Source organism: Brachyistius frenatus, unplaced genomic scaffold (assembly GCF_029030835.1).
Source record: "Brachyistius frenatus isolate BFR_SWC_R1_liver_20210118 unplaced genomic scaffold, ASM2903083v1 Contig_77, whole genome shotgun sequence".
NCBI lineage: Eukaryota > Metazoa > Chordata > Actinopteri > Embiotocidae > Brachyistius > Brachyistius frenatus.
Window position 1 is genome coordinate 1,186,032 of NW_027210676.1, and position 13,130 is coordinate 1,199,161.

Below are 13,130 nucleotides of genomic sequence, written 5' to 3' on the forward strand. Positions count from 1 at the left end.
CAGATAATTTTCCAACTGTCACATTTGAAAAGTTAAAGAATATCCTTGTGTAAAAGGTCTATAGATGACTATTTGTGTGAGAGAGATGTAATGATAGCTTAGGCAAGACAACACATCATTATCCAACAAAAGATGCTTGATAAGATGAATGGGTTTGTGCTTTTTTTTTTTATTTGGAGATTGTCACCATGACAATTGACGGTAACGCTGAGTGTTTTTGTGTCTTCGAAGCTGCATATGCTGCAGAGTTGCTGTTTATGGGAACAGATTGCATTGCAAGGCTGTTCGCTCTCTGTGTTTCTTGGTGGTCTCGGCTGGATGTGTGATGCTGCATGGTCATCTCCCCCTCAGAGACATGATCAGAGCGCTGCTTCTCTCTAATGATGCTACTCTGGGCTGACTCACCTCCCAGCTGACAGACAGTGCTTTATTAGTTTCTTCAGGATAAACGTCTGCCTTTCCACCCCTTCCAAAGCCACATCTCAAGGGTCACTGACGGCACCTTCCTTTATTTGGTTTATTTATAAACCCTGTCCCTGTGCCTCACTGAGCTTTTCCACACAACTGGCTGTGCATGGCTGATTACATTGATCAAGCCAAACATCTACTAACAATGAGCACTAAGCAACAGCAGCAGTGTAGCTTGAACACTTCTCATCTAATGTCTTATCTTCTTCTTATGTCTTCACACCCCAAATGTCAATCATAACACGCTGGTAAAAAATGCCACTGACACGTGGCTCCGATGTTGAGATAATGGCATATTAGAATGTGTTTCTACATCTTTTATTTTTCATGTGAAATTATTAAGACACAGATACTCATTGCTGTTTTTAGGCAAAAGCTGACATGTAACATGAAAGGACACTGTATAATGCGTTATTTAAACAGGCATAAAAAGCCAGGCACTGATTTGTTTTATGGCACTGTGGGAAAATGTACTATATTTTTTTCTCTTTTTCTGCAGACAGGATAGTGTAAAGTTTTTGGGAGAAAGTAATTGTAAAATTGTATTTGAGGCCATTTAAGTAATTAAATTCTGTAAATAGGCACATAAACTGTTTTAGCATTTAGGAGGAGAGGTGGTGTGGTGGTGGAGAGGAGGACGCTGAACAAATTGTTATCCATATTGGATAATCCTGACCACCCTCTCCATCACCTACTGCAGGGACAGCGGAGCACTTTCTCCAACAGACTCATCCAGCTCTGCTGTCACAAGGACAGATACAGGAGATCAGTCCTGCCCGCTGCAACAAGAGCTCACCTCTAAACAAATCTGCTCTACAACACCGTAGCACTGTTGTTTGTTTAATTCGTTGCAAATGTTTAAGTGTAAGTGAGAGAGCCTTCTGAGGAGAAAGAGAGAGGAAGAAGTATTATTGTGCTATTAAACTATCAGAGGGAGGTGGGATATTAACACGGGGTAGTTGTTAATGTAAATATAGCCTTGTTATTGTAAATATACTGCGCAAATGAAGGGCATCACGTCTATGAAAATTATATCTAAAAAGCATTAAATATTCTCAGTATTTAAGGTACTTTGGGTATAAATAAAAAATGCACAATATGATGTTCTTAGAAATCTGGATAACAACAGCTACAATAGTTTAAAATGATATTGTTGAAAACATCATTACAGTGTGAAAGAGGTAACTCATAGTGACGATCCTACACGCAGCTATCACCTGAATCTTCAGCTTCACAGAGCTTTATGGCAAGTTTCAACTTGTTGTTTAGCTCCACTCTCATCACCCTCATAGCAGCCTCAGCAGGGAGCTGATTTCTGTGTCCAGACTCTAATACCTGCTTTATACAACCGGCTCAGTACCAACAGAACATAGCTGAGCTTCTAACATCTAAAGGGCCCTATATATTTTTTTAGGATTTGGTAGAGACCAAAAACAGAACTGGAAGAAATAAAATATTTGGCCTATGTTTTATAAGAGGAACACAAACACACATCCATCTGAATAATAATGTTGATTTGTAAATAAGTGACCCTTTGTGAAGGTCATCATATCAACTTAAAAAGTGATAATACAGTATCTATAAAAAATAAAAATAAACTGTTAAAAAAAAATCAGTTGTTACAGGTTGAATAAAATCTCTTATCCATAAAAAAATTAATGACATTGTGCAGCATAATTTACAAAAACAGATTGCAATTTTCAGGTTTAAACTCTCAACCTAAATGATATGAACATAGAAAAAAAGGTAACCATACAACACAAGATGTGTCTCTAATAACTAAAAACTACAAGAAGCAGGGAGAAGATCCGTTGTGTATCTGCACATTCACCACATACACCAGTTTTTTTTTCTTTTTTTTCTCCCCTTTGGATGACCCCATTCAGTTCAATCCAAAGTCCTTTATGGATTGTATTCTCTAGTCGGCTGTCCTGGATCGGGAATCACATTACTCATCCCTAAAAATACACAGAGACATTACTCTTGTTCGCGTTACTCCCGTTGGTAGGAAAAGTACATTTCGTGTTCAGCATGAATGCACCCAACTCTATGGACTTCTCACACTCCTACTCTTTTGAATTTAATCCCCCTTTGTTCTTATTTTATGCTTTAGCAATTGTCTTCTTCAACTGTCAAGAAGTAGTTGTTGTGACTCAGCTCACATCAGGAGCCTCTTTTGCTGACTATAGTTTACACTGGGAACATTTCACTTGAGGCATTTAGGCTTTAAATGAGCGATTAGATCAATAACATCATTGAAAGCAGCAGGAGGACCAGGAACTCAGCATGGCTACTTACATATTTATTTAGGGCACATCCCCTCCATCTGTGCCTGTATCAACAATGTCGCTGTAAAACGCAGAAACAGACACATCTCACGACTGTGGAAGTGAAACACTTGTGATACATCTTTTTAGCTGACACATAGAAAGACTTAGAACCAGTGACGCAGTAAAAATGTAATTAATATTAGCCAGTTTTGCAAAACTTCTGGTGTTTAAAGTGTAATTGGAAAGATCACAGCAGCTGATAGAGAGCAGTAACACCAAAGTGGAGCATGTAGCGTTTGATAAATTGCTGGTTTGGAGCTGTGTTGTTGCAGTAAAACTGCATGGCATATAATTGATTTCAAAGTGATGACCCCAAATCTTCCTACCTCATATATACTTACCAATTTGGGCACAACAACGACCACAGCCGGCTGTGAGCACAGAGAAAGTCTGCATCCTGCAGAGAGCTGTATATCACTTAGAAGTGTGTGAATACAAAGTGTTCTCGCTCATATGTTTCAATCAATGGGGGTAAAAGAGTATAAAAAGTCTAAATAAATGACAAAGATTGTCTTCTGCGTTCAGTAATGTCTTAAATGCTGCAACATCAACGCAGCTCATTGTCCTCTCATACGGATCAAATCTGTCGCTGTGATATCACAGCTGCTGCAGATTATGCTTTGTGACCATTTTGTCAAGGCACACTCTGACAAAGAAATGCACTGCGAACACTTTGATCAGCGCTAATGAAATCAGGTTCCCTCTCCATTCAGCATTCATCGAGTCCCACTGAATAGAGAACAACATCACAGGTTGAGTCGGAGGACAGCACACAGCTGATGTACTGAAAACAGTTAAAAGATCATCACACTTTTCTGAAACTGTATCTTTAAAAGATGTCACTGTAATCTTACATAGTCTGTTTTATTCATTTGAAGAAGATATATATCTGTCAGTATTGATTTTCTTTAAATTAATTAATTGACAGCAGTTTTTAGTATAAACACAGACACTGATGCAGATAAATTGACACACACATAATGTTGGCCACACTTGACAAACCTCATATGAGGAGGAGGCACAACAGGGGAGAAGATGATAAACATGAGTCACCACTTTGTGATACTGACACAGTCGTGCCATGGAAAACATCCCAGCAGAATTCTGGGTGACTCCAACTCCACGGGATGTGTGTCATTAGAAATGAGGCTTAAAAGAAAAAGAGGATTGGGAATCCTGGAAAATAAGAGCCTTATAAAAGCTTTAATGTTCAAATTTTAGAATTTATGCAATCATCATCATTAAACAGAATTATAAATAGAATAATATCAGTCAGCCCAGAAGAGGGGCAATGTCCTTAAACTGAACTTTATTTAAAAATGTCCTCTTGAAGCCAGTTTGAAGGTTGATCCAACACTTCCCTTGTCTGACCCTGCAGAATGAAGCAGTGCCCGAGTTCAGCTCTACACTCATAGGAATTCTTTATCTGGACAGCGTCGTATACGTCTGAAAGCCTTTCAAACCGAGGCACAATACCGTCATCCAATCACACAAGATATTGTTCTCAAAGTGTGCCAACTGGAGTGCTGTCTGTGAGCTCAGAGCCAAACTAAACTGACTCCACTTCACCCAAATGTTGGGAGAACCCAGTGTAATAAAAAGGGCTTACAGCAGTTCATCCTCCATCTGCTCAAAGACTGAGTCATTAAAAATATATAAAGCTGCACTAATCAATATTTATGATAACAATGGATCAAGTGATGATGTTTATTGTGAAAGAAATTGCAGTTCTTCTCAGTTTTACAATATTTTGGATCCATTGTTGTGGTTGTGGTATGAATATACATACCAACTACAGTATATGCTGTATAACCTGCATTGAGCGCCAAGTTAGCCGACATGCAAAAATCAGTGGGTGCTGTTCAGGCTGAAGACTACAAGTTTGAAATTAAAATAATCTGGGGGTTTGGACAAAGACATGAGTTTACCAGACCTTTGTGACATACCCCGCATACATTTTTTTGACATAACACACCCAAATCTCCAACCTGATCTTGCGTTCAGGCAGCAGGGGATTGGGAAAGTTCTCATGAGGGGAACGTCCCAGTTCCTAGAAGAAGGCGTTCACAAACATACAACATGACCATCAACAGAAATGTCGTCTATTTTTACTATGTGAATACAGCAAAGTGACAAACAAACTTGTCATCGTCCGTATAAACCAACTCAGGGATGAAATGGAGCTCAGTTTTGATGTCCTGCTGCTATCAAACAAGGCAGGCTTGGCTAACCAAGTCTGGATGTTTCACCTAACTTTTGGAGCAAAAATGTGTTATTTTTGCCAAAAACACTGCTGTGTTAATAGATGTCAAACCTACTTCTCATATCTCTCTAAAACCTCCTACTCTCTGAAGGCTTTTACTCTTCAGCAGGATTGATGTGAGGCCTGTTTCACTTCCAAACTTTGTGATTGATTTATGCTCAAGGAAAAAGACCTTTTCCGCCCCGAAAAAAGAAAACACCAAAGAAAAAAACAGCTGCTTTTTTGCAGCGTAATACTCATATTCTGTGTGAAAGTACTCCTGACAAAAACAAAATTTCAAAATAAGATATTGATGTGCAAATTAATCACATGAGAAAAGGCCCTCATTTTGAATTGTATCACTCCCAGCCACTTCCCAGCTACTCATAAACACAGCAAAAGTACTGACCGTCGAGTTGTGTTGTGGGTAATGTAGGCGCCAGGTTTTGACAAGGTAGAAGAATGTAATGAATAAAAAAAAGATGATGTCTGCAGGATTGTTTTCCTTTTTTTTAATGGTCATTTGTGGCCATATTGAGTTCAATGCTAAATCAGCGGGACACTCTTATCTTAATTGGCTCCGGACAATTATAGATAATTATTAAAGGTGGATACACTGTATGAGTAAGGGACTGTTGTTCTGTAGGATAACACTCAAGCACAAATGCACAAGATATTTTAATGTGTTTACTTTACATCAAAGTCTAACTGTTCCACAGCTCAATGCCTCATGATTATTGTTCAGCTTCTGATCTGCTCCACGAGGATTCAAAGTGCCTGACTGACAGTCAGCTGGTGCATCTATTGTAATATTATAGAGCATACTTACAGCTCATCCTGGCCAAATAAGGATTTATGCTCTTAAAGTAGGCACCAGCAAACTGCATTTACAGACAATTAATTACAATTTACAGCACTCCTGCTTTTGAACCGAGTGTAGATGGAAGTTAGAAAGACACAGAGTAAATGGTATTATTTTTGTTTCACTGAATCCAGGGCTGCTGTGTCTACTTACAGAGGTGATCTCCCTTTGGGATGTGGAGTGCTGTGAGACAAAGATAACTGGTTCTTATCTCGATCTGCTCAGTGAGGTATAAGAGCTCCTGACCCAGGGGAACACTAACAACGAGCCACACGAGCACAGTGGGAACCAGACAGTGGGTGAATTCTCCCTCCCTTTAACTGTGTACTGTGTGTATTAATTATGTCAATTAACTTCCTCGCAGTATTTTTGTTAACAGACTGGCAACCAGATCACCGCGGAGGTGCATTGTTGTCAAGCCTGTTTTGAATTGAAATCAGACAGGAAAAGGGATCACAAACCAGCAGAGTTGTGATTCAAGCAGAGAGAGAGCCTCGCTCACTCTTCCTCCTGTTGGAAACTCTGATACTTGTCCTGCCTGGTCTGTGTGTGTAAACAGCAGGACACAAACACGGGCAACTCAGCCAAGTGTGTCAGCTAAATCACTCAGATTTAGAGAGTGAGAGCTACACAGGTGATACTGTGCTTTCAGCACCATGATGCTGCTATATCGCATGTAATATTCATAATTATGTTTCCAATGAAACTAAGATTCATGTTTTCATTACCCTAGAATGAGGCCTTCATATCTACGCAGGTAGCAGGTCTTCTGCCACTGAGGGCGCCGTGTTTCTACAGTAGCTCAGAGGGGACAAACAAACACTGGCTTTAGAGAGGGACTTCCACATTTTTTGCATGTTTCATAGCCATTGTAGAGTCTCTTACTCACTTGGAAGAAGGGTTTGAGGTGAGGGGTGTTAAACAATCTACAACTTCACCACTAAATCCGACACACGCCTTCTAATTTATTGGTTGCTGGTACATGCAATCAATTAAAATAATAAAATAAAAATGTTGTAAAGATGAGGTAACCTTTCTTTAAGTCAATTCAGTTCAGATTACTGACATGACTAACTCAGTGGTGATGTCACGTTATCAATCTGGAGATTTGATGTTGCTATGTTTCTAGGGACTTAATGTCATACAGTTAGTCGACACTTGACAGAATATCTGCGAAACTAAAGCAACGGTCATCAACCTCAGCTATACTTAGTGTTTATTACTAAACAGTGAATGTTAGCCTACTAACATGTTGGTGAATATGATATGGATCAGGGCTGGGCATTTCAAGCAAAACACTATTCAAAAATCGCTGTTCGACTATTGAGACTATTCGTTGATCTGCCAGCTTTACCTGCAGAGTTTGTACTGCACCTCATCTTCGTTTGTATTTTGAAGAGGTTCCACACAGAACCTTCTGACGACTGTAGTCGTTTTTGCATGTTTCTCCTGTTTACATCTGGCATCTAATCTCACAGTGTAACAACACAGTTTTACCTTGAAAGCTCCAGAACCTGGTAGCAACGTGTTCTTCTTCTCCTTATGTTGTTTAATGGAGGCTGGCGGACAACTTTTAGATGCATTACCGCCACATTTTGACAGGAGTGATGCATTACAACCAGGCATAGGTTAAAAACTGGAAATAGTTGCATATACTAATTGATTTTTTTATATTTTCATCATGTCTCATTACTAATATGTGTAATAAACACTGTCATGGGCATGCCAGTAAACTATTATCACTATGGTGCACTGAGGAGGAGATATGCAGCACGTCTTCATTTTGATGGCATTGTAAATGTGAACATTTTAGCATGCAAATGTTAGCCTATAACTGCACAGCTGCAAAGAGCTGCTAGCATGGCTCTCGACTCTTTTCAGGCATTTTTAAAACCAGAACGTGTGTGTAAGAGCGGCTCATCTCTGCAAAGCTGGTGTGCATTCAGTCAGACAGTTTTCATTGTCTCACAGCTCCTGTTGTAGAATACCCAGCAGTAATTACTGACTCGTATTTGTCCTCTGATAGGCTGCTTGCCAGCTCTTCCCACCTCCTAATACAGCTGATGAGACCCAGCTGTAACACACTTGTGCTGTTTTGCTCTTGCCACATCAGAAACCTGAAGAACAAGAGCTGCATTCACAAGCCTTTTGTTAAAGGAGTTGGATTATAGCTACAAATTCATTAGAGTAGATATACTGTATAAATAGATGTAAAATTCAGCCTACTATAGACTGATAGTTGATTCAGTCGCTCAGTGATTAATTATGGATGAACCCAGAGGAGGATGATTCAGTCTCCAATTAACAGGTGGCAGGTATCCTGCCTAACAGCCACATTTATGAAGCTTCAGATCTATTGTTAGTTCTGTCACCAAGAGAGGATGCATTTTGCAGAGACCAGGCTGATCCTGTTCGGTCCTGTCACATCTGATTCTGCTCATCTGCCGACATCCTCTTGAATGACCATGAATGATTTGACGTCACCCAACAACAACATACACAGAAAAAGCATATTTCCTCACTTTGTGCTGCAGAGGAGGTGTATTTTGGTCAGAGTGCCTCGTGGTGTCAAAGATGTCACAGTCTCAGGGGTGTGAACCGCAAGCAGAGTGAAGTTCTCTAACTCACTGTCAGAACATCCACTCATCCACACTGATGTACCCACATACTCTGACAGTCCCAAACTTCTGGCAGATAACAGCTCTCAAGCAGTCTGTCATGAATTCACAGTGCAAAACAAAAATTTATTTAAAGCCACATTAATATTTTCCACGGTACTCTACCAATAAATTACATGGAAACTAGAACTGATATAAAACCCTGTACATGCAGTTATCAAACAGTTTAGAAAGGATTAAAATGTTTTTAAAACCTGATAATATGACTGCAGTGACAGATATCCCTGGACGTATATTGATAGCATTTGCTCTGTAGTCTTTGGTTAGATAACTTATTTGATAGCAGAGAGAGTTTGTGCTCTCCGATCAATGTGGGTGCAGACACATTGGTAAGCTTTTGATTTGGTGGTGTGAACAGAGGTGTGACAGATCCTTCCAAAACATCAATTTTGCCTCTAATTACTTCTATAGATGGAGAGGTGGCTGTATAGAATCTAAAATGCTGCCTGAAACGACAACCACTTGTTGATTCAGAGGGCAGGAGGAAACATGACCACATGAGGAGAAATGAAGAGTTCATGAGTGCTCAGTTTGGATATTGACATTAAAATACTTAATGGTGTTAACAATACCATCATCTGTGGATATATCTTGACCACTTGATTACTGACAGGCCATTAAGGTGCCTCCTATTCCAGTGTCCAATTAAAGGCTTCACAACAACCCCTAATAAGTTGGGTGTAGAGTTGATAAGCAACCATTTCTGAAGCTTCAAGCACTCTGCTTCATTAGGAGGATGTTGAGCTAAAACAGAAAATTAAACACGGCGGACATCAAAGTGCCCACTCTGCAAAATGAGTAACAAGCTCCTTATTAGATATGCACCAATCTCCTAGGATACAGCCGACATACACAATGATCACCCAGCAAAATTGTTGCCTGTATAATGCTCCTGAATAATGTTCATCTCAATTACTGCTCGCCAGAAGGGCAGGTGTTGGTTTGCACTGCGAGATGTGAAAGAACAGAAGGAGTGATGAAGGAGAAGGAGGCAGAGGAGGAGTGGAACCATTTCAAGATTTCAAGTATGAGAAAGTAGCACTTTTTCAATATGAAAAGATCAAAGTGTCTGAGAATGTGTCATACTTCACGGGCTATAATCATGAGTAGATGAGGGAGAAAAATAAAATTCCTTGCAGCATATGTGAGGGGTGGCAGGTTCTTAAGCTGCACTGGAGGCATTTTCCTAAATCTGCCGAGGTAGGAGGGAAGGCAAGGAGCAGTCCGGTGCAAGGCTGCAGCAGGGTTCGTGCCAGTTTATTGCTGTCGCAGCCCACACATTCGCTTGATACAATCGCAGAGACACCAAATGCCATGAGAATGTCAAACTCAGTCTTTAAAGAGACAACCACCACAAAGGAAGAAACACAACAGCAGCACAGCAACAGGCTTTACGTGCACTGGAAAAATCAACTTGTTGTCAGGAAGGAAAGCAGAGTATTAAACGATCTTTCTAATGGGTTTAACTTTTTTATAAAACAAATTTATATAGAAATTTCTGTATTCAAAATCCCTCTGATGACAGAAGATCAGCTCTACAAGCACAGTGGAGATGTGCCTGGGCTCAATTCAAATTCCTATATACACAATTTTCCAATTTTACCCAGTGCGCATCATAAAAAACTTTATCCTCTGTCATTCATTTTCTTGCTGAGAGTTCGGCACCGCTCTCGTGTTGGTGTGAAGCTACCGACAGCAGCCGGCTTACTTAGCTTTGCACAAAGACTGGAAACAAAAACAAAAACAAATCAACGATTTTTGGGGGTGTTATGTGTCAGACTATTTCTTGGCTCTGAGCAGTTTCCCAGCAACCAGGTTCCCAACCGTGTATCCCCCATAAAACAGTAATTTGCCATTTTTACAGTGAGATTTTTTGTGCGGATTAAAAAAAAAAACTAGAGGTTCTAGTTGGTGCATTTTATTTACATTTTATTATCTTTGGACAGATCCAGACAAGCTGTTCCCCTTGTTTACACTTTTTATGCTAAGTTAGCTGGCGGTTTAAGTTCTGTGTTAATTCTGGTTTTGATGCCTGCGACTGGATTGTTCAGTAGACAGTTTGCGCTCAGATAACAGCTTCAAAACCCGACAACAAACCCAATAAAAAGTTAAATTGTCATTGGACAATAGTCAAAAGGGGGGCCCCAAGATTTCATTTCAGCCAATGCGTTCTGCTTCTATTGAGCTCAACACTGTTTATCTGCATGCAGACAAAACCTGCTCAAACATGATTTGTCAAAACTACTTTAACTACAAACTGAAACCAGAACATTTCTTCTACCAACATCTTGTCCGAGTGCCTGAAGATTCAAATACACATATCACTTTACAGAGCTCATTGGTTATGAAGCTGTTCTGATCCCACAATTTCTGTCAGCTTCACCAAAAAGCAGACACATTTCTCAGATTATTTAGATTACTGTTGTGTAATGAGCTGTCATATATGGCACTTTCAGGATTTTGAATAAATTGCATTTTGTAACATAAGCTTGTTAGGCTAACCAAAAGTATATATAATCCATCATAATGCTTATGTGATACATGTATTTCCTGTTATCCTGAGAAAGAAACATCTCTCTATAGCTTAAGCAAATACGACTTGAGAGTCAAACACATGCAAGTAGAATGATTTAAAGTCTAAAAAGTCTAAAAATACACAGTGTATTTCATCTTTGCTACACATCACTATTGAATTCCTAGAGTCCTGTCAGTAAAGCCAGACATTTAATCAACATAGGATTTTAAAAATAGACATATTTGGTTCCAGAATAATCAATTCCAGGATATGTTAGCTTTGAGCCCTTTTTCATTTTTATTTCACTCAAATCCATTTAAATTTTTCTCAAAACCCTGACATGAGTTGGGATTAGATGTCATGTTTTCTGTTGCTTCAGGAAATATTGTGATCAGACTCTAAATTTGAAAACTTGATGATTTTTCCAGATGTATAAATAGTGTCAGACCTGCTGTGGTCTGATGAGTAAAAGTCTCACAATGAAGACTGAAGAAAAGGTTATATTTAGAACGGAGGGGAGGAAAAGCAGCAGCTGCGATGTAAGATATCTGAAAATGGAAAGTTCTCCCATGGGTGACAGCTCTTTTTCTCTCCACTTTAATTATTTATTTTCCCCTTTAATATACCCCTGACGACAGCATCGATGGGCCAAAGATCACACTGTATGAAGACCATTGACGTCCTTGTGGCTTCCAGTACGAATTAATGTGTCTAAACTAGTGAGCTTTGGCCTTGGTCTGATTCTTTGTCCATTCTCATGTCCATAATAAAGGTTTGACATGATATACCATTTACGTAACAGTTGCACTTTGGGTTTTTTGCGACCAAACGCTTTGAGATGTCCAGATTTTGAAATATGAACCGCTAAGTTTGACTCTTCTAGATATTAAACAATAGTTCATACAAGTTTATATTCATTTATGGTGACCAAATAAAGACATTTGACCAGATTTTTGTGTTGGCATTTCTATCATAATACCCTTTAAATGGGAGGAGCCCCCTCTTTTGACTTGGGGGACTACAAAATGTGTTGTTTTATAAGACCACCTTCTCCATGTGCCTCGTAAACAACCTGTCCCCGGGGACTGAGAAGGCAATCACAGGTGAGAAATCACTGCCAGCATTGACAACTGGAGTCCTGAGACGTCAAATGTTCGGATGGGTAATAAAGTGATTAGTCCCAGTCTCAGAGGAAAAGAGCAGGGGTCAAAGAACTAATGATTGATGGTGGCTTACTCATAAAAAGAGAAGAAAAATAATAATAATAAAAAATAATAATAATATTTGCGTAAATGCCAGAAAAGCCTTGCAGTCCTTGGTGGAATGTGTCTGATTTACCTGTTTCTTGCAGGGCTGAGAACATCACGGTTCTCATTAGAAACTGCTTCTGTGCTGTCTCATAGCAACCTAAAAATAGAAATGTCCCTATTAGGCTGTATAGCTGTGATGGCTGCTACAAGTTTTGGTCTCTTTAATTGTACTGTAAATACATATGTAGCTGCAAAATATTTTTGCTCTATCTCTTAATTTGATGAGCAGAAAAAAAATTGATGGAGATTTGCATATTGTGGCCTTAAACTCAAATTATTAATTGATCTTATTTATTAAATTATCACCTATTCTAAAATATGATTTCTGGTTTTAAAAAAAAAATAACAGCTTGTGAATGCTCTATCTTGGCATTTCCTGTATAAGAGGCAGTATGATGGTGATCCAAAACAGATTCCTTTGTCACATTTAACAGCTGAATTGTCTTCAATGTGCCCTTTATAGCAAATAGAGACCCTGCCTTTAGTCTAACATAATGATCCACACTGCAAAAAGATTCAGTATCATTTATAGCATTATCGCAGGCATGAATTCCCTCTTTGTTGTTATTTATTTTTAAAGAGCATAACCAGTAGCCACTACAAAATTGCAATTCCCTCATTTTCATCATTGGACAAATAGAGCCTTTCATTTCCAAATTGCTCTTTTGAAATAATTAAAAAAATATATATATACACACACGCAGGGCATTTGCATGTCTTTAGGA